Consider the following 23,037-nt stretch of genomic DNA (forward strand, 5'->3'; position numbering starts at 1 on the left):
TGGGAGAGGTACTTTTGTTGATATGGTCAGCTCCAGGTTTGGTCTGATGCCCATTGCCCTCCACCCCTGCGAAGTAGCCCTCACTGTTGGAGGGTGGTGAGTATTCTCTTGGGCTTGAGCAGCATTTGCTAGGAGGTATGCTCTCCATTCAGTTATGCCTGTTAATGATGACTCTATAGGAGCCCACGTTTTATCTGTGTCTGTTCTGCACCAATGCCTGCTTTGATCAATCAGAAATGCTTTGTGGTAATTGCGTAGGTTAGGGAGGCCCATACCTCCGAATTTTAGTGGTCTGTTTAGGATAGAGAATGCCACCCTGGGTTTGGCTCCCCTCCAAACAAATCTATTCATCTGTTGATGTAGGGATGAGAAAATGAGATCAGGAACAGGCACCGGAAGCGTTCTGAAAAGGTATAGAATGCGGGGGAGGATAAGCATTTTATATAAAATCACTCTGCCCATCCAACTGGGTTCGAACCTAGTCAAACGGTCTAGTTCTTTCTGTATTGATAACTCCAGTCGGGGAAAATTTGCAGATGGGAGGTCTTCAATTGAGGGTGTTAATACTATTCCTAGATAGGGCAGAGACGAGGGGCACCATTGGAATGGGAACATAGATTTTAGAGACTTCGCATCTATTTTTGCTAGTTGGATCCCCATCATTTGTGATTTTGTAGGGTTCACCCTATAGTAGGATATAGCTCCAAATTGTTGTAGGGCAAGTACCACTTGATGAAGTGAAGTCTCCGGGTTTGTTAAAGTTAAAGGGGTTGTCCCGAGGCAGCAAGTGGGTCTGTACACTTCTGCATGGCCATAATAATGCACTTTGTAATGTACATTGTGCATTAATTATGAGCCATGCAGAAGTTATAAAAAGTTTTATACTTACCTGTTCCGTTGCTGGCGTCCTCGTCTCCATGGTGCCGACTAATTTTCGCCCTCCGATGGCCAAATTAGCCGCGCTTGCGCAGTCCGGGTCTTCTGCAGTCTTCTATGGGGCTCCGTGTAGCTCCGTGTAGCTCCGCCCCGTCACGTGCCGATTCCAGCCAATCAGGAGGCTGGAATCGGCAATGGACCGCACAGAAGAGCTGCGGTCCACGGAGGAAGAGGCCATCTTCAGCGGTGAGTAGAGAAGTCACCGGAGCGCGGGGATTCAGGTAAGCGCTCCGGTGAGCTTTCTTTACCTCCCTGCATCGGGGTTGTCTCGCGCCGAACGGGGGGGGGGTTGAAAAAAAAAAAACCCGTTTCGGCGCGGGACAACCCCTTTAAAATTACGTCGTCGGCAAATAAATTAATTTTATGTTCATTCGTCCCTATAGGGATGCCTTGGATAAGAGGGTTGGATCTTATACTCTCTGCCAACGGTTCCATTATCATTGAGAAGATTAGGGGGGACAGCGGGCACCCCTGACGTGTACCGTTAGTTATTTGAAACTGTTTAGATAGTATGCCATTCGACAGGACGGATGCAGACGGAGTTGTATAAAGGGCCGATATAGCTGAAAAAATCGGTCCCGAGAGTCCGAACTTCCCCAGCGTCCGGTGCATATAGCCCCAGTGCACTCTGTCGAATGCCTTCTCTGCATCCAAAGCAAGGAGCAGAGAAGGCATTCGCGCGGCGCTCGTTTTGGCTATTAAGTTTATCAGTCATCTTGTACCGTCTGGAGCCTGACGCCCTCTCGTGAAACCTACTTGGTCATTTTTAATTAGTTGGGGTAGAATGGGAAATAGTCGGTTGGCTATAAGTTTTGCATATAATTTAATGTCCGAGTTGAGGAGAGATATGGGCCGAAAGTTGCCAGGTGTATCAGGGGGCTTGCCTTCTTTGGGTATAGTGACTATAGTTGCTTTTAGGTTTTCTGGAGGAGTTTTACCTGTTAACATAATATGGTTAAAGAAATCACATATGTGAGGGAGTAGGACTGGCGCAAATGTTTTGAGGTATTCGTTTGCAAAGCCATCTGGGCCAGGAGATTTGCCTGTTTTAAGTGATCGAATGGCTTTTTCCACTTCCTGCGTTTTAATAGGGAGATTCAGTTCCTGGTTTTGTGCCTGTGAGAGGCAAGGCAGGGATAGCGTTGAGAGGAATGCATTAATTGTTTCTTCGGTAGGTTGAGGGGTATCTTTGTCGTGTTTTAACCCCTTCATGACATGGCCTATTTTGGCGTTGAGGACCAAGCGATTTTTTGGTATTTTTCCATCTCCATGTTTCTAAAGCCATAACTTTTTTATTTTTCCGTGGACGCGGCCGTATAAGGGCTTGTTTTTTGCGTGGCGAACTGTAGTTTTTATCGATGCCAATTTTGGGTATATAGACTATATTGTAAAATTTTAATTTTTTTTTTAATGATAGCAGAGAGAGAAAACGCATCAATTCTGCCATAGATTTTTTTATTTTTTTTTTACACCGTTAATCATGCAGCATAAATGAGACTTTCCATTTTTTCTGCAGACCGGTACGGTTACAACGATACCAAAATTCTAACATTTTTTTTCGGTTTTCCCACTTTTCTGCAATAAAAACCCTTTTTTTTGGAAATCTTTTTTCTATTCTAAATTGCTGCATTCAAAGTCACGTAACTTTTTTATTTTTTGAGGTACAGAGCTCTATGAGGGCTTATTTTTTGCGAGACGAGCTGTAGATTTTATTGGTACCATTTTGGTGTACATACGACTTTTTTGATCACTTTTATTGCGTTTTTAGTGAGGCAAAATGCTAAAAATGAGCATTTTGCCTCAGTTTTTTAGCTTTTTTTTAGTGTTTTTTTCCCATGCACAGTCAAAAGCATGTGCAACTTATTGTACGCATCGTTACGGACGCGACAATACCAAATATGTGGGGTTTTATTTTTTTTTTACCTTTTTTTATGCTAATCTGAGAAAAAGCATAAAAAATGGGTTTTTTACTCTTTTTTTTTACATTTATTTTAATTCATTTTTTAAATCTTTTTTTTTTTACACTGTTTGTGTCCCTCTGAGGGACTTTAATCACTGCCCTGATGATCGCTGTCATAAGGCATGGCAGAGCTACTGCTCTGCCATGCCTTATCGCTCATACAGCGATCTCAGGCATAGGCAATACAGGACGCCAGTGTCTGGCGTCCTGTTGCCATGGTGACAGGCCGGGCTCTCGCGATGACATCGCGAGTTCCGGCCGGAGACACAGAGGGAGCCGCGCTCCCGCTGTGAACTCTTCCCCTGCCGCGATCTACTTAGATCGCGGCAGGGAAGGGGTTAAAAGTGGCGGGCGCATCTCCGATGTCCCCCCCCCCCCGCTGCTGCAGCGAGACGCCGGCTGTGACTGACAGCCGGCTCCCGCTGCGGGATAGCGCTGGATCATATGTGATCCAGCGCTATCTCCAGGACGTAAGTTTACGCCCTGTTGCGGGAAGTACCCCGCTCCCAGGACGTAAACTTACGCCCTGCAGCGGGAATGGGTTAAATTATAGAGCTTATTGTAGTATTTGCTGAATTCATCAGCAATTTCTTGTGGAGCATAGATTTTGTGGTTTGAAGTCTGCGATGTTAGGAAAGGAATTTTTGCATTTGCTCTTGCTGCTTTAACTCGATTGGCCATTAATTTGCTTGCCTTATTATGTGAATGGTAATGTAGCATTTTAAGTCTTTTTAGATAGTTTTCATGGTCTATTGTGAGGTGCGCTTGAAGTTCTGTTCTTGCTTTTTTCAGCGGTAGTAGGTTCACTAAGGAGGGGTTTGCTTTGTGGACTGCGGCCAGATTTGAGACTTTAGATAGGAGGTCTGTCAGGGTTGCGTTGCGTTGTTTTTTATAGATTGCTGTTTGCTGAATGAAGAGGCCTCTTACAAAAGCTTTGTGTGCATTCCACAATATGGAAGGATTAGTGGACGGAAGAGAGTTGAAGGCGAAATATTCTTTAAGCATTTTTTCGGTTGTGGCAATATTGTTTTTTAGAGTCATTACATATGTGTTATTCCTCCAAATGAAGGTGTTCGGAGGAGTGTGGGACAGTTGAAGAGACATAGCAATCGGCGCATGGTCTGACCAATTAATATCCCCTATCTCGCATTTCACCGCCATCGGCAGAAGCCATTTAGTGGTTAGAAACATGTCGATGCGAGAGTACGTGTTATGTCTATGTGAGTAAAACGTATAGTCTCTCTCGGAGGCATGTTTGCATCGCCACACATCGTATAAGTCTTCCCTTTGGAGCCACTCCGAGAGGTGAGGGGGAGGTCAGTTGCTTTTTGATGTGGAATCTAGTACCGGGCTATGGATGATATTAAAGTCCCCGCAGATTATAAGTTTCCCTTCAACTAGCTGGGAAATACGTTTTAGAACAGTGTTTAGAAAGGGAAGCTGCCCTGTATTGGGGACATAGACATTTACTATGGTGAATATTTCATTGTTAATCTTACAGACCAAGGCGATAAATCTCCCTTTATCGTCCTGCAGCTCTCGGAGAAGCTGAAAGGCAATCGTTTTTTTTTTACATTTTTCCTTTTTCACAAACAAACTATTATCGCGCAAAGCTTGGAAGATCTGATGAACATGAGAAATGTGTGAATCAAAATCTGACGAAAAGATTAGAATATCATCAAGATATACCAGAACGAAGCTGCCAATAAATTCATAGAGGAGCTCATTAATAAAGGATTGGAAAACTGCAGGAGTGTTTGTTAAACCGAACGGCATCACCAAGTTCTCAAAATGGCCTTCAGGCATGTTAAATGCAGTTTTCCATTCATCCCCCTCCTTAATCCGAATTAAATTCTATGCCCCTCATAGCTCTAATTTTGAAAAACAGTTGGCACCATTCAACTGAGCAAACAGATCTGGAATGAGAGGCAATGGGTACGGATTACACTTCAGTGATTTTTGTTTATCTCTCCGAAATCCAGACCGGCCACAGACCCCCAGCCTTTTTCTTGACAAAAAACCCAGTGGCCAGTGGAGAATTTGAGGGACATATGCGTTTTTTTTTCTTTAAACTGTCCTGAATATAACCCTTTAGAGACTGTCGCTCAGGAGTGGTGAGTGTCAGGACTGGCGGCTCTCGGGGTCTCCGTGCCTGCACTGCCTGTTTTATCACCCAGGCTTCGGGGGTACGGCGCAGGGGAGTCCGGTCTTTGTGACCTCCCCTGGCCGCTGTAATCCTGGCCGCCGGCTCTGGGCGCGTGCTCCCTGTTCAGGGAGTGGGTGCCTAGGTAGCTGGGTTGCTGGGGACGCAGCGGATGCCGTCCCACGCCACATCCCCCGTTGCGATGACACCCGGGCGCGCTTGCTCCGTCTCTGCCTGTCTTTAGCAGGCAGCAGGGGGGGTTTCTCCCAGTGTCCTGTGATTGGGTCCTGCTGCTATCAGGCTCCCCGGCCCAATCAACTGCTGAGGCAGGAGTTCTGACAGCATTTAAACTGCTCAGTTTCCTTCTGACCTTGCCAGTGTGTGTTTTTGTCTCCAGCTACACCCACATATCCTGAATTGATGCCCTGTTTTGACTTGCTTGCTTTGGACCTGACTTCGAATTCGCCTGACACCTTGTACGTCGTTCTCTCCTGTTACCGACCCGGATTGCCTTACCTACTGTAGTGTTTGTTTTCCTGTATTTGTCTGTGAGTCTGACTCCTGCCCCGCATCCCTAGTGAGCCTAGGGACTGTCGCCCAGTTGTCGCCCTAGGGCCTAGCCTAGGGGGGCAAGAAGATGGGCTGCAAAAATGGATGTTACCAATATACACTTAACCCCTTGAGTGGCGGGTTTCCTACCACCCTGTCGTGCCCACCAGGGCAGGTTTTTTAAAATGGTCTAATCATTGAATTTCAACTAGTTTTGCAGTTGCGTCTCAAGAGCCATAACTTTTTCATTTTTCCATTGACATGGCCATATGAGGGCTTGTTTTTTGCGGGACAAGTTGTGATTTTTTAAACAGGGGGGGAGGAAAAAAAGAAATGGGGAAAAAGAAAAAGAGGGGCCATGTCATTAAGGGGTTAAATAATGTATTAACTTCCTTCTCTGGGTCATTATGACGCATGGATACCACATGTGTGATTGTATTTTTGATTTTTTACAAAGTAAAGGGAGACAAGTGTTTTTTTTATTTTTTTAATAATTTTTTTACTTTTTTTTTTTTTATTTTTTTTAAATTTTTCTTTTTTTTTGTCCCTTTAGGGGACTTCCACAGGGACCCATCAGGACCCCTGATCACATTCCGGGGGTCCGATGGTGACAGCCCTTTACATGCTGCAGTGACAGCCCTTAACATGCTGCAGTCACATAGACTGCAGCATGTAAAGGGTTAACACAGCAGAGATCGGAGGTTTTCTCTGATCTCTGCTGTAAGAGCAGGTACCTAGCTGTCCTCTGACAGCTAACAACCAGCTCTCCCTGCCAGAGACCATCGGCTTGCTTCTGACAAGCCGATGGTCTCTATGGCAACTTGTAAACAAAGCAGGACATTGCCGACATGTCGGCAATATCTTCTGCTGGTTTTTCAAAGCCCTTGCACTGCTCTGTGTGGGTCTGTGCAGGCAGAGCACACTGTCACAGCTTGTGGCATTGTGCTCTGCAGCTCCCATAGTGATACATAGCCCGGAAATCTTCCGGGCTATGTTGCTATGAGCAGTGGAGATCGTCCCCGGAAATTTTCCGGGCGTGCCACTCAAGGGGTTAATGGGGCACTGCTAGGGAAAAGTGATATGGAAAAAGACCTGGGGGTACTAGTGGGCTGTAGATTAAACTGGAGTAACCAATGCCAATCAGCTGCTGCAAAGGCAAATAAAGTTTTGGGATGCATTTAAAGAGGTATAGGGGCGAAGGACGAGAACATTATCCTTCCATTATATAAGGCACTTGTCAGGCCCCACATGGAATACTGTGTACAGTTCTGGTAACCGATGCTCAGGAAAGATGTTACGGTATTGGAGGGGGTTCAAAGAAGAGCAACTAAGCTAGTACATGGAATGACGGGACTGGAATACCCAGAGAGGCTATCAAAATTGGGACTATTTACTCTAGAAAAAAGAAGGTTAAGGGGCGACCAAATAACCATGTATAAGTACATGAGGGGACAATACAAGGATCTCTCCCAGGATCTGTTTATACCCAGGACTACGACGGTAACAAGAGGGCATCCGCTACGCTTAGAAGAAAGCAGGTTTCATCACTAACATAGAAAAAGGGTTCTTTACTGTTAGAGCAGTTAGACTGTGGAACTCTCTGCCTGAGGACGTAGTGATGGCAAAATCCATAGAGGCGTTTAAAAGGGGACTTGATTTCTTTCTGGAGAGGAAGGATATTATAGGCTATAAATCTAAGGTTATTTGTTAATCCGGGTATACAGGCAGGTAGAAACTATTAGGAGTTGATCCAGGGAACAGTCTGATTGCTATTAGGGAGTCGGGAAGTAATTTTTTCCCCAAAAGGGCTAATTGGCTTCTGCTCTTGGGGTTTTTTGCCTTCCTCTGGATCAACAAAACAGGAGGCTAAACAGGCTGGGCTAGATGGACATTGTCTTCATTCAGCCTTACGAACTATGTTACTATGTAAGGTAGGGACAAGGGTTGTGGGTAAGACTAGGGACTTCCACCTGCCCGGACTCCAGTCATAACAGTGAGACAGTACATACGGCTTTTTGGCAGTTTACAGTCAGGGATGAATTCAATAGAACAGTTTCCCTTTCTCTGAGGCGGCAATTTGTCTGCCTCTTCTTGTGAAAAGACATCAGCAAAATCAGATAAGTATTCACGTAAATGATCCACTTGCACAGAGAATACCTCTACAGATATACAGCAATTTTTACAGTAAGGGATCGTTTTAGAAATGTCTTCCAATCCAACACGGGATTATGCAACCGCAACCAAGGCAAGCCTAAGACTACTTGCGTAGAAAGGGATTGTATGACATAAAGGGTGATCATTTCAGTATGAAATAATCTGAACTTTAGACAAAGATTCAGAACACAGAACCCGAAAGACCTCTGGGATAATGGAGAGGCATTGATGGCAGATACAGGAATGGGTAAATCCAGAACCATAAACATTTGACCATCTCTTGATGGATAAGATTGACACCAGCTCCACAATCCAAAAAGACTGTGATTGGACCAATACCACCAACGGTGAAACTCGTAGCTGAACTCCTCAATAGAAGACTCTCCCTAATGTAAGCCTCTGAGCTTTCCCTCTGCCAGCGAGACCATATCGGGGTCATCATAGATTAAACTTAGGGCATTAAAGAACCGATCCACAGAGGATAAAGCTTCAGAAGAGGGAGGCAAGGAAAAAACCATGCATGGGGAGCCCACTGCAACCTGGAAATGACAATGCCAACCCTCTGTAGCTCGTCACCAGAGGACACCGGGTGTAACCTGGAATGCAGTCTCCAAGATTTTCTTAAGCACACCAATTTCTGTCGGTCTCCAGAGAAACGATCAGGTAGCTTGAGTTTGGGCACCTTTGGGCAGGGTTGGTTGCTGCTGCTTTACCTTAGCAACTTCAAGTGCCAACGCCTTCAGCTGGTTTGACAACACCTCAATGGTATTCATATCCAACTAACAAAAATATCCCACAGAATAGGTACGGCTGTTGATCATGTCACACCCAACCTGGACGCGCTGGATCTGCCACCCGCAGATCTCCCGCAAATACAAAAGAACAAATGTCAAAACAAGAAATAAAACTAAAATATGGGAAACACTGTCCCTATATAACCAAACTCAGGAAAGGACCCTGCCTGAAAACAGGGCAATCGTCCCGATAAGGATCGCCCTGACCACATGCCTTGGCCCCTAGTTGACCCAAAGTGGGAAAGAGAAAGAACACAAGAATATCAAAACTGAGAAGAAAACAAATGCAGCACTTAGCTTTGAGATGCATCAGGTAACTTAGCAAACCAAGCTCTGACTACAAGCTCAACCAGGGAGACGCTGACTATCAACAGCAGTTCAGCTCAGTATCCAGCTAGGTTAAATAGGCTAATTACATCCAGGTGAGACTCTGCACATCACACCTACTACCACACCCACGGAGCCAAAAGATGTAGAACCATCTCTAAAACCAGCACCAGCAAGGCAGCAATTCCAGCACCGCTACAACACTTAACCTCTCAAAACTGACCTTGTCTTTCCGCCCTCCACCAGCCGACCTTCCCCAATATCTCCATATCAATATCTAGCACCATCATAACCCCAAGACCGCACACCCGCTGCCTTGGGGGTTACACTGGGTTTTTACCTCTCCTTTACCCCCATATCCAATCTCTGGCCCGAACATGCCACCTGCACCTCAGGAATATTGCTAAAATGCGTCCGTTCCTCACAGCAGACACGTTAAAACACACATTGTCACCCACATCCATTCTTGACTTGACTACTGCAACTCGCTGCTCATTGGCCTTTTCCTGCACCAGACTCTCCTCTCTCTAATCCATACAAATGCAGTAGCTAGACTCATTTTCCTATCCAGCTGCTTCTCTGATGTCTCTGCACTGGTTGCCCTCTATGCTACAGAACTCAATTCCAACTCCTCACACACAATGCTCTCCATGGCGCCACGCCACTGTACATCAGATCTCTCCTGTCCATACACCACGCATCCCGCACACTCCGATCCACTAACACACTCAGACTAAATGCCCCTGGAATGCTCTACCCCAAAGCATCTGGATAACTCCGGACACACAGACGCGCCTTAAAGATGCACCTCTTCAAAAAGGATACCAAACCTCCTGATCTACTACCCCACCCCCACATTATGCTCCCTGCCCCTCCCTATGGTTTTCCACTTTTGCCTATCGTGTACATTTCCTGCCCCGAACCTCCTGTACTACCCCCCCACCCTATTTGTCTTGTATATCACATGTTATCGCCGCATTGCTGTGTTCCCCCTTGCCCCACCATCTGCCCATGTACCTGCGGAACAAGTTGTCACTATGCAAATAAAGATGATGATTATTTCTGCCTGGGATACGTTAAGGGGACTGTGTGATATGCTGTGTCACTATTCACGTCTGGTACCTATGTCATGTGATTCTACACTAAAACTGAAGTAAGTTTTATAGACTTGTTGCACCAGTGTGTCATTGCCGCCCCCCACCCCCACATGGACATTGCTGCAGTATATATACTTCAGTATAGGATATAACCGTGGGGGTAAACAGTCTCATCCATACTAATATTAGAAATGCGAAGGTAACTCTGTCTGTTTGTTACCTGTTCACAGTTGAACCGCTGAAGCGCTTTTGAGGAAATTTGGCAGGGAGAGATTTTGTATCCCGAGGAGGGACATAGGCTGCATTTTATCCTACAAATGTATAGAGTTCTCTAGGAAGCACGACAAGACTGGTTTATTTGGTGATGCGCAGGGGCACCTCCGCTCCGGGGGCAGATGTCGTCACACGTATGCGATTAGTAAGCTAGCGGGGGTACTCGGCATTGCCCGGGATTAAAACCTGAATTAAAGACATATTAACATGGACTGAGTTTTTGAAGAAAATCTATTTTGCCGATTGCAACCAATCACAGCGCAGCTTTAATTTTACCTCAGCAGTATTTTAATTCCACGCATTCCGATACCAACGGGTTTGCCTTTTCAATTCAAAAGGCCATAATTCCCTCTAAAAATAGCATTTGCGATGATCAATAAGGCTCAAGGGAAACACTTAAGGTAGCAGGTGTACATTTGCACAAGTTTTTTGTTTGGGCTACTGAATATGGCATGCTCACGTATATATAGCCCACAAAACCTTTATATCTGGGCAAAAGATGACAAGACCAACATGTGCAGAACGGCGCTAATAGCAGACAGCAGTTACAATCATTTCACTATTTCAAGTTTTTACGTTTCAATATATAGCAAAACACGGATTAGGTAAAAAAAAATACAAATTCCACATGGATGACATCACAGGTAACTGGCTTAGTAGTATATAGTGTTAGGGGTCTAATCCAGACCGTTCAGCTGATGCTGTCTGCTTCCGAATTAGTTTAGATATGAGTACTCATAGACAACGCAAATGGACGACCATATACGACATGCGATGCCAAAAAGCGAAGTGAGTTTATTTTGCAAAAGTACAGAAGATATAGAGGAAGCTTTCTTACGTAAGATTTAATCACTGCCCATGTCCAAGGTCGCTGGACATCTGGAGAAAACAATTAATAATACTTCTTTCAAAAGACATCTGCTACAAGAACAATATATCAACACTCTGTGATAACTTTACCCAAAAGTATCCTTGACTACGTTCCCAGAACGGGATGACATAGGAGGACAGATAATTATGTGAGAACAAGATTAGAAAGAAAGTGAGATAATAATACAGGGAAATTAAACTTATTGCTACAGTGAGGACCGCTACAATCGCATTTAAAACACTTGCTCGCTAGGAATCTCTCTGTCTATGATAATGTCTGATGAAATTTAGTGGCACAGTCATAGACATATGAGGATACTCAGAGCGTGTTGTAATGTCCGTGGGGTTTCTTAGATGTGAATGATTGTTGTGGGGATAAATGAGCTAGATATTGCCGCTCATTTCACCCAAACAGCCTTTCTATGTTGATTAGTGCAACACAATCATCCACTTAGAATCACTGGATAAGCTGAGTATTGCTGCTTATTGAAGCTGATTCGGCCCTATGCTGCTCGTTTTTGCAGTAAGGAGAATCACCTAGAACTCAATGCAATGCCTGGAGCATAGAGCTTGATAATGCTCCTCCAGACATTGTAGCGATTGTAGCGGTCCTCACTGTAGCAATATACTATATAATATATCTTGGCAAAAAAGCCAGTAGTATATGCACATATCAGGCCTCTCTGGGACATGAGCTACATTACATCAGCATGATCTAGAGGGACATATAAGATTCAGTGAGACATAAGCTAAAATATCATCTTAAAGATATAGCTCATTCGCATATTTTTAGTAAAATGCTCAGGACTCTCTCACCATTGACTATCACGTTCAATGTGGATCAATAGTGTCCCATTTCCAATTCATATTAAAGTATCTAACCAGGGACCCTCAAAAGAAGTGATAGTGATACCTGGATTTTTTTGGTGTACCATCTAAGTGAACATCAACATATTTAATAAAATTACTCCTTGATCCTGATGAATCGGCCCTAGATTTAAAGAGGCCGAGGAAACGCGTCGAGCCTGGGAGATATAAAAAAGTGCACAGAATATAAGGAGTGTAACTAAGTGCACCGAGCAATCTATGATTAATATACATATGAGATTTACAATACTGAATTGAAATAATTTTCATCTAATATACACGATTGAGACCAAGTATCTCATTATAGCAGACCGTAATTAGGGTGGCTATATATATATCTACACCTCTAGGAAAGAAGCAATATAGGTCTTTATACACCGTCAGGACTCGCATTGTTTAAAAGATACAAGCGCTTGTCTTTATTTTTAACAGAATAAATAAAAGTTAATTTTTAAATAGTTGAGGATATTTCTTTAGTGGGTCCTTTTCAGTGAATAAATATAGACAAAATAAGAACCCTACTGTCTCAGTGAATAAATATATGGACCGCCAGATGGGTCCATAATCGTGTGCAATACCAAAGGCGTACCTGGAATCAGTGTAGATGTTAGCAGTGGTACCTTTTGCAATCGTACAGGCCTCAGTTAGAGCACGGAGCTCAGCCTCCTGCGCTGACATGTGTGGCGGCAGTGGTTTTTGTACAAGTATCTCATTCAGTGTGACTGCAAAACCTGTTACAAACCTTCCTTCGTCATTCAGGTATCTGGATCCATCCACAAACAGCTCAAACTGGGGGTTCTGCAGGGGCTTGTCTGTGACATGCGCGAACCCAGCCGTTTCCTGGGCCATGAGGGCCACACAGTCATGCTGGTTTCCGGTGTCAAATGCCTCCTGCTCGTCAGTCAGGGAGTTGTAAAACAACTGATCCCCTGTACTTACTCCCCCAATTGAATCTACGTCACTTAATGGAAGTAAGGTGGCTGGATTCAAGGTGGTGCACCTTTGGAATGAGATGTTCGAGGAGGAATGTACTGCTAGTTCCATTTTTATCTGTCTTGCAAGAGACAGATGACGACGGCTTACCTGAGTCAGGATACCATGTATGTCATGTGGGGTGTAGACCACCATAGTGTGATCTAGTACAACGTCAGAACTTTTGTCCAGTAGCGCCTGAACTGCTAGAACCGCTCGGACGCATGATGGAGACCCTCTAGCCACCGCGTCAAGATGGGCACTGTAGTATGCTACAGGTCGCTTTTTGTCACCATGCATTTGTGTCAGTACAGCGGTGGCGTGTCCCGCCATCTCAGTGACGTACATTTGGAAAGGTTTGTCATAGTCTGGCAGCCCCAGTGCGGGTGCGCTGGTTATCTGTACTTTCAGCTGATGGAAGACTGACTCGGCCTGTGAGGTCAGGGTAAATGGCCGTGAACCCAAACAGTCGTACAGAGGCTGCATGGTTATGGAGGCAGAGCATATCCATGGCCGACAGTATGAGACCAGTCCCAAGAAGGTACGCAACTGGGCATGGGAGGTGGGAAGTTGCATGTCACTTACCACCTTCGTGTGTTCCGGCGTCAGGTGTTTGGTACCTGGACCAAGGCAGTGGCCCAGGAACACTACGTGGGACTTGCAGAACTGAAGTTTGTCTTTGCTGGCTTTGCAGCCACTCTGATGGAGGAAACACAAAAGGCTTAGTGATGCATTGAGGCAACTATTTGGATCAGGAGCACACAAAAGTAAGTCATCAACATATTGCTAGAGGGCGGTGCCCTCGGGAATTGGCCAGGCATCTAATACCAGCTTCATGCATCTGATGAACTGGTTTTGGGCTATTCTGAGCCCCTTGTGGCAGCACTGTCCAACAGTACTGCTTTCCTCTGAAGGTAAATGCAATAAATACTGACAGTCTGGCAGGCCCTTTATACCCTTTTTCTTAACGGGGAACAAAGGGGTATTGGCTGGGGAGACACATTCCTTGAGGGCTTTAAGTTGACATAAAGAAGAGACAGTGTCTGCAATTGCATCTTCCTGGGCATGTGCCAGGGGGTACTGACGGACCATGGGGGCTTTTCCCCCTTCTTTTAGGTAAACCATTACCGGTGGGGCTGACAGTCTGCCGAGGGCCATCTGACTAGTAGCCCAAAGGCTTCGAAGGAACGACACTAAGAGCTTGTTCCTCTGCGTGCGTAAGGGTGAGGACAGGGAGAGGTGTTGCTAGGTCTGCTGCCATCCGACAGAAGGTCGGGTGACTTTCAGACCGGGGGTGTATACGAGCCTCACCGGACGGGTGAAGTTCGATACAACATCCCAAGGGTCCCATCACATCGGTTCCCAATATGTTTTCAGGACTTTCCAGCACAAGGAAGCGTGTGAGGCATCGCAACCCTTTAAACATTACCTCTAGCGGTTCAGTTTCTGCCAGCTGAATTGGCACTCCTGAAACCTCTTGCACCGATTACTGCTAGACAATCAGGCTGGTATTCTATTTCAAATAGATCAGAACCTTGTTGCAAAGAAATTTAAAAATAGCTGACCTGCAATACCTAGATCACCTATGTCTTCTCCTCCCCCCTTTGAACTAGGATACTTAATTGGAAGAAGAGTAGCAGGGTTCAAAGTAGTAGCAACATTGAAAAGAATGAAAAGAGCACATTGTAGCTGGATTTGACGGGCCAAAAATAAGTGCTTAGGTTGCACTTGCGTGTATATGCTCCGGATGTCATGAGGGATGAGGACCACTAGGGGGTAGTCCAATACCAACTCCGAAGATTTGTCAACCATTGCCTGTACTGCTGCCACCGCACAAACACATGAGGGAGCTCCTCGAGCCACTGGATCCAGCCTCATGGAGTAGTATCCAAGTGGCCGTGGTTGTCCTCCGTGCTTTTGTGTCAATACTGTCGTCACATGGCCAGAAAATTCAGTACAGAAAAGAATAAATGGTAAAGTGTAAAAAGGTGGAGAGCTGAGAATTGAGCTTCAGGGGTGAGAGAGAAAAGAATGATTGAAAGACAGTCATAGAGTGGTTGCATAAGAGAGGAAACAGCGTGGATCCATAGGCGGCAGTATGAAACAAGGCCCAGAAAGGTGTGGAGTTTGGCAGCAGGTGTAAGTACAGGTATGGCTTTTGGACAGCAGCCTTTTGTCCCTATGTCAGATGTCCAGTTCCTTGGGCTAAGCGATGACCCAGGAGAACAACCTTTGTTTTGCAGAATTGGAGTTTGTCTTGGAGGTGGCTTACTATTTGTCAGGACCTGCGGAAAGCTGAGTTTCTGCAGTGGCTGTCAAGACAAATAAATGAGCCGGATCCACCAAGAGAGCAGTTAGTTTACAAAACTCTTCTGAACCGTCACCTGAGGTCTCAACCCATACCGATCCATTCTGGTGAGAATTTGATGAATGCAGATAAGGCTTGTAAGATATCAGTACAAATAACAAAGACATGAATTACAACAAGGCAGAATAATCCATAAACATCTAGCCACATTGAAATATTATATTCTTTAAGCAAATTCATTATAAATCTGATCCTGCCTGCAATGTCTCATCAAATTTGAAAACAAAAACAAAAAAAACTTTTCCTAACTGCCCAAACTTCTCACCCCTCCTTTCGGAGAAGAGAGGGTTGAAACATTACGTACTTTTACATCATCTAGCTCCACCCCTTCGATACTGGCCGTTTGCGTATTTCCCCTACAGAACATTCTCTCAGAGACAGTACAGTACTAACAGCATTTAGCAGTGATACAGAGGTCCAACCAATCACAGAACTGACATTTACCCAAAAAGCAAAAATATACCTTAAAATCCCTATATGTTTTCTATTTTTAAAACCGTATAATTCACGTAATTCATTACAAGTTTCTTATTTCATCAACGTCTGTCTTCTATGACCTTGAATTTTATCTCTCTATGAAACAGAACAATAGCTAAGATTTTAGAAAGCGTCCAGAACATTCTGACTTTAAACAGCAGTAATCATTAGTAATGACAAGAGGTATATTTATCTGCACAGACTATGAAACACAGACGGCAGGGGATAGTTAAACACATAGAAAAGACAACATGCTAAGCGCTACTAACAGCACAGCATTTTTACCTTTGTATTCTTAAAAGCCCCCACAGATGTGAGTGGGGTATAACTTTCTTACACTTGTATGAAGGAGACTAAGCCGTACAACAAAGATTAGATTACATAACATCAAGACATACAAGACAAACAATAATGGTTATTTGTGGAAACAGGGATATTAAGATCTCGTATTACTCGTGAACTGAGACAGGATTTTGTAGCTCCAGTGTCTATAAGGAAAGGCACTTTCCCACCTCCTATGGAAGCAGGCTCAAAGATCTGAATGCCTTTGCCCTTTGCTTCCACAATAGGGATACTGGTGCGGGATTTGCCGGGACTTGATTGGGACGGATTCGGGCGATGCGGCACGTCGTTGTCGCTGGGAGTGGCGCTCTGATCCATCTCCTGGTCACGGGATCTTTTGGGATAACGGCAATTCTTGGCCAGGTGGCCTACCTTGCCGCAATTATAACACTTACGTGTTCCTCTGTTGAGTCTGTCCTGGAGCTGCACCTTCCCCTCCTGGTTGCTATAGTATTTAACCGCCACTGCAGGGCGCTTCTCATCCATAGCGAACCCTACTGCCTTTTTATACAAGTCCCTGGGCTTGGCTTGTCGCCAGTCGGGGGTACATGCTTTTACTTTATCTGCCAATGATGGGCCAATGCCTTGCATGAACGCGTCCCTAGCCTTCGTTTCCAGCCTACCAAAATAACATTCAATGGTTTCATTCTTTTCCCGTCTACACATAGTTAAAACCGTTTGTCTTCGTAAAGGGTTTTGTTGTCCGCACCTGGGACAATCCCAGTAAGGTTTCCCTTTTTGGGACTTCATTGGTGGAACTGTGGCGGTACAACTCTGATAGTCAGGAAGAATGTCGGAGCTGTCTGCGGTTGGTAGGACCGGGTACATTCTAGCCGACTTTGGCACCGAGGGTGAGTACACAAGTATGTCGTCATCCCTCGCTGCGCAATCCCATGGTTCTACATTTACCTTTTTGCTATATCTTATTATGGCCTCTATTCCTTTTTCTAGACCGGCGTCTCTGATATCCTTCATGTGCTTTTTCTCGTACTGTTGCCAGAACTCATAGTTAAAGGTTCCCACCTTTTTAAGTCCTATCTGTCTATATATTTTATAGGCTTGCCTACAGATGTCCTTCCCTTCCCCCAATCTTATTATTTCAATGGGTGTCAGGAAAGTCTTAGACTGGTCGGACCCCATTCTGACTATGGACTTACCTCTTGATTTACCACTATTGTCCCTTCTGCCGAGTCCGCAACTGGCAGGATACTTATGGACTTTTCAGTCCCTTCTGCCACGTCCGCAACTGGCAGGATACTTATGGACTTTTCAGTCCCTTCTGCCACGTCCGCAACTGGCAGGATACCTATGGCCCTTCTGCCAAGTATTGGCAGGAATTCTATTTGCAATATCTTTACTTCTTACGGGGATAGAGGAAGGACCACGGCTTTTAGTAATCTTATTACAAATTACAGCTAACATTATGAGTCCGGCAAAAAGCAATAATTTCTACAGCACACAGCAGACAGCATGGCAATACACACACATATGGGTTCTTCCGTCTATTACAGTTACTAAGAACACCAAAAATAACAGGCAGAAGCGTCCTATAAACATGCAGCGACTCACCTCCTGTCAACACGGGACTGAAGTCAGGGGAGCCCAGAGCTGGAGTGGCAAGTCAAGGGCTAACCTTACATCGGTGTTTTGTAGATCTGGGGTCCCGTGGCCTCTGGTCCGGCCGGTCGGCAGGTAGGGTCGGCAGGTATCGGCTGCAGGTAAGGAGTTAGCTTCTGCCCCACGTTGGGTGCCAAGTAATGTTAGGGGGGTCTAGACAGACCGTTCAGCTGATGCTGTCTGCTTCCGAATTAGTCTTAGATATGAGTACTCAGACGACGCAAATGGACGACCACATGCGACATGTGATGCCAAGCGAAGTAGTAGTTTATTTGCAAAGTACAGAATTTAAAGAGAAGAATTTGTTACATAATGATTCAAACACTGCGCATGTCCAGGGTTGCTGGACATCTGGAGAAACAATTAACAATACTCATTTCAAAGACACCTGGTTTCCCAGGACAGTACATCAACATATTATGATCAGTTTATAAAAAGTAAAAAGTATTCAAGGATACTTTCCCAGAAGGGAGGGAAAAGGGAGTATAGATAAGAACTCATATGAGAGAAAAGGGAGGGTCGATAACAAGAACAGAAAGAAATACAGAAAGATAATAATTTCAGACAGTGAAATCAAAGCTTCTCTATTTAATTTGAGACAGGAGAAAATCTAGAATTAACCCCTCACAGTGATCAAGGGGATTTTGATAAGATACATGAGGAAATGGTTGTAGAATCTGAAGGATCTTCTTCTGATGACAAGCAGTCATTAACCCCTCAACAGTTTAGCCAACTGGAATTGAATGACTTAGTAAGGGATTTGGGCATATCAAAGAAAGTTATTAGCCTTCAGGCTTTAAGAAAAGAATGTGCTTCACCGGTTATAAAGTATCCCATTTCAGGAAGCGTGAACACATATTTGTGGACATCTTTTCCGAAGACAAACACTTTGTTTACTGCCATGATATCAGTAGTCTTCTCCACCGGTTAGGTGTTACCACTTACAGTCCAACAGAATGGTGGCTATTTCTTGATAGCTCTAAACGGAGTCTGAAATGTGTTCTCTTACACAACGGGTATAACCATGCAGTGGTTCCAATTGGTTGTTAAGTTCAGCTGTGAGAAGATTATAATGACATAAAAATTGTCCTCTACTTACAGAAGTATCAGGAGCAAAACTGGATCATTTGTGTGGATCTTAAGATGGTAAATTTCCTCCATGGATGACAGAGAGGTTTCACAAAGTATCCTTGCTTTCTGTGTTTGTGGGACAGCCAAGCTCGGGAGAAACACTGAACACAGAAGGGGCGGCCAAAATGTGAAGCTCTGGAAGTAGGGATGCCAAATATTGTGAATGAACATATAATTATTCGAGACAGAATCATTTCCCCCAACCCCCCCCCCCCCACGCTTTGAATAGAGAAAGTGACCGATTTCAACATATTGTTTCTGCTTTTCCTGCCTTGTCTTTCGAGAAGATAAAACCAGGTGTGTTCGATGGACCTCAAATTTGAACCCTCATACGTGACAAAGAATTTGCCGGAAAGATTGATAAGGAGGAGAAAACAGCATTGCTGTCTTTTGTGGCAGTTACAAAAAACTTCCTTGGCAGCAAAAAAGCAGAAAACTATGAACTTCTGGTTCAAAGTATGCTGTTGGCTTTCCGCGACACTGGATGTAACACGAGCGTTAAGATTCACTTCCTGAACAGTCACCTTGATAAGTTTCCCAAAAACCTTAGCTGTTAGTGATGAGCAGGAAGAATGATTTCATCAAGATCTGAAGACGAAGGAAGAGCGTTATCAGGGGCGATGGGACAGGAATATGCTGGCAGACTACTGCTGGAGCATCAAACGAGATTGTCCTCGGCAAGTACACAAATGCAAGAGCTGCAAACGCAAATTCTTACCTGAATGAAGTCTAAATGAGTTTTGCGCAAATATTATGCTTAAAATAAGTGTTTTTAATGTGTTCTATTTCAAAATTGTAGACAAATTCTGAAGCAATCATATATTTTAGTGTATTTACTGTATTATATAAATTATTCTATTCTCATGCCCAAGAAGACATTCTACTTCATTATGTTTAACTAAATGTTAAAAATTGTACATTAAGATGAAAACCTTAAAATCTGAATTGCAAAAAAACTGTTGCTTACAGAGAAAAACTAATTTCAGATTTGAGATCAGCACACTCAAATTAAGTAAGAACAAGTGTTTTTATGGATACAACAAATACTTTGTTCCCCAGTTATCTTTGTGTATAAATGGGATTCATACATAAGGAATGTTATCTGGCTTTATCACTGCACTTAATGAGGTAAAGCTCATTAAGTGCAGGGAATTATTCATGAGGTGGGAGGGGCTGCATTGCCCAACATTTGTTTTACAGATCATTGCCAGAGACCATAAAAAATACCCAACTGCTACTAAATCCTCTCTAAGGCCGGCTGCACACAGCCGTGACGGGCTCCGCCGCGGAATTCTGTGGCGGAGCCTGTCACGGCGCCCCCCAGGGACCCCAAACTTACCTGCGGATCCGGCGTCCTCGCTCCCGCATGGCGCTTCGGCGTGACGCTCCGCAGCATCACGTGACACGCTGGCCACGTCACATGACACGCCCACCGCGTCACATGATGCAGCCAGCCGTGTCATATGACGCGGCGGCGGTAGGCGGGGAAGCGGTTTCATGCTATCTTCCGTTGTGCTACAGAGGAAGATAGCGTGAACGGACGGCTTCCATTGACTGCAATGGAAGCCGTCCGCGTGTACTCCTGCGGCAAATAGAGCATGCCACGGGTGAGGTCAGGTGATTTCACGGTGCAGAATTCCGCTGTGGAATTCCGCACCGTGAGCCCTGAGCTATTAGGTTCAATAGAATTATGCGGCGGAAATCCGTCCGTGGGAAGGAGCCCTTAGGAAAAAATAATGTTTAATGGTTTTTTTAATAGTTTCTACTAAACAGTTCTGGCGTATCCAGATGATATTTCATGTATGTGTGGGAGGGGTCCAGCAGACAGGCGCCCCCATCTTCAGGATTGGTGAGGGAGTCGAGCTGTCACATCTTCACCATTAAATATCTAGGCCAGATAAGTACAGGTATTAAGGCTCATTTACACAAAGCGATGATCGCTCAAAGATTGCTCAGACGACAGTTTGAGTGACAGCTTGGGTGATCATTTTGCATAAACTATTAAGTAGCTACTCAGCTACTAAATAGCAATTCAGTGTGCAAATGAAGCCTTTAGTTGAAAGGGCTCTTATCTGCTTTCAGTTCCTCTGTTCTCCGACAGGAAACAATACTATAAGCACTACCTGTGGAGAACTGCTGATAAGGCTGAACAATGATTTTTAGGTTGGCCTGAATTTAACGATCAGCTAGCAATGTACGAAAAATGCACGATGGGAGCGTATTTAGATGCAATGATGACCGCTCAAACGATTGCTTTTTAGTGGTTTTTGAGTGATCATCGCTCCATGTAAATGGGCCTTAGGTCTCTGCTAAAAAGGAGAAGTAATTCTTTATTGAAGCCAATGGTTGTATTCTATTTACCTATTTTCATCAAAATAGTTTTTGTTTTAAACATGTTCTTAGACAATTACTGGGGCTGCTTGGATGCGTCCACATAAATTTCTCTAAAGAAAAAAGTAAAAGGTCAAGATAGGCTATAGTATATCGCTTTTGAACTGAATTAATCATTGCGTAATGCAAGTAACATAATACTATGTTCCAACTTCAATGTGTTTGAGTGTCAACCAGCAGCTGTCCGATTGAGCTAAAGTTTTGTACTGCCCTTTTTTTTTGTTGATTGGAACAGGATTAAATGGTGTGAGCAGCAAAAGTTTAACTTTCGGAAAATTATCTATAGCTAAGGACCTAATATACAGTATGCATATATAAAAGGCGAAATACTCCCTGACTGACTCACTCACTCACTCACCATTACTTCTCCTAACTTCCCGGTGTTAACAAGGAGAAATGCTAAGTCCTACATGTGGGCAAGAAAAATGAAGAAAGCACATACATAATGGGAGGAATTGGGCTAAGCAGCAGAACATGTGAAAAAGACTTGGGTATACTAATAGATCATAGACTGAACATGAGTCAACAATGTGATGCAGCAGCCAAAAAGGCAAACACAATTCTGGGATGTATTAAGAGAATTATCCCCCTCTACTCTTCCTTAGTCAGACCTCATCTGGAACACTGGGTCCAGTTCTGGGCACCCCACTTTATAAAACACATAGACAAACTGGAGCAAGTTCAGAGAAGAGATACCAAGACGGTGAGCGGTCTGCAAATCATGTCCTATGAAGAACGGTTAAAGGATCTGGGAATGTTTAGCTTGAGAGGAGACTTAATAGGGGTCTACAAATATCTGCAGGGTTGTCAAAATGCAGAGGGATCAGCCCTATTCTCATCTGCACAAGGAAAGACTAGAAGCAATGGAATGAAACTGAAAGGGAGGAGACACAGATTAGATATTAGATAGTGAGGGGGATCAAAGAGTGGAAAAGGTTGCCATGGTAGGTGGTGAGTTCTCCTCCAATGGAAGTGTTCAAACAAAGGCTGGACAAATATTTGTCTGGGATGATTTAGTGATCCTGCACTGAGCAGGGGGTTGGACCCGATGACCCTGGAGGTTCCTTCCAACTCCATTCTATGATTCTATGACCTCTGTGTGTATATACTGAGGAGAAAATACTGAAAGGCTGTAAAGTACATAAGGAAGTGTCCATGGACTGCAGGGACGGAGCATGCCTTTAAGGCTAAGAAGGGGCTACAACCTCTAGTCTGGGGGTAAATTTGAATAAAAAGGGGTGTTCCTTTTAAGGGTATAAAGTGAGGAGAGTGGGGGGGGGTGGCACATTCTGCAGAGGGACATCGGTACATGCAGCCTGAGGAGAATCTAATGTTACTCTATGTGTATACACATTTTATTCCTCTGTTCCTCTGAAGTAACTACGGCTTCAAAAAATTTTCAGTGCAAACAACATGTAAATACCTGTAACAAATTAACTTGGGCGAATATCAGCTAGTATGTTTATATAATTCATTATAGGATAATACAGTGGGATAAACAGTCTGTATTGATATAGTATACAGTATAGTTCAGTAGAGGATGAACAGTCTCAGGTTGGAGATACCGGGCTCAGTGATGTCACAGTACAGGGATACCGTTCTCAGTGATGTCACAGTACAGGGATACCGCGCTCAGTGATGTCACAGTACAGGGATACTGGACACAGTGATGTCATAGTACAGAGATACCAGGCTCAGTGATGTCACAGTACAGGGATACCGTGCTCAGTGATGTCACAGTACAGGGATACCGTGCACAGTGATGTCAT

General features: G+C 44.3%; 1 protein-coding gene across 1 annotated transcript in view; it reads left to right on the plus strand.

The window, feature by feature from the left end:
- The window catches only part of LOC136618078 (oocyte zinc finger protein XlCOF7.1-like), a 148,848-nt gene that overhangs the window by 37,196 nt on the left and 88,615 nt on the right, over positions 1–23,037 (plus strand). The window lies entirely within an intron of this gene.

The sequence above is a fragment of the Eleutherodactylus coqui genome, chromosome 1, assembly GCF_035609145.1.
Source record: "Eleutherodactylus coqui strain aEleCoq1 chromosome 1, aEleCoq1.hap1, whole genome shotgun sequence".
Classification (NCBI taxonomy): Eukaryota; Metazoa; Chordata; class Amphibia; order Anura; family Eleutherodactylidae; genus Eleutherodactylus; species Eleutherodactylus coqui.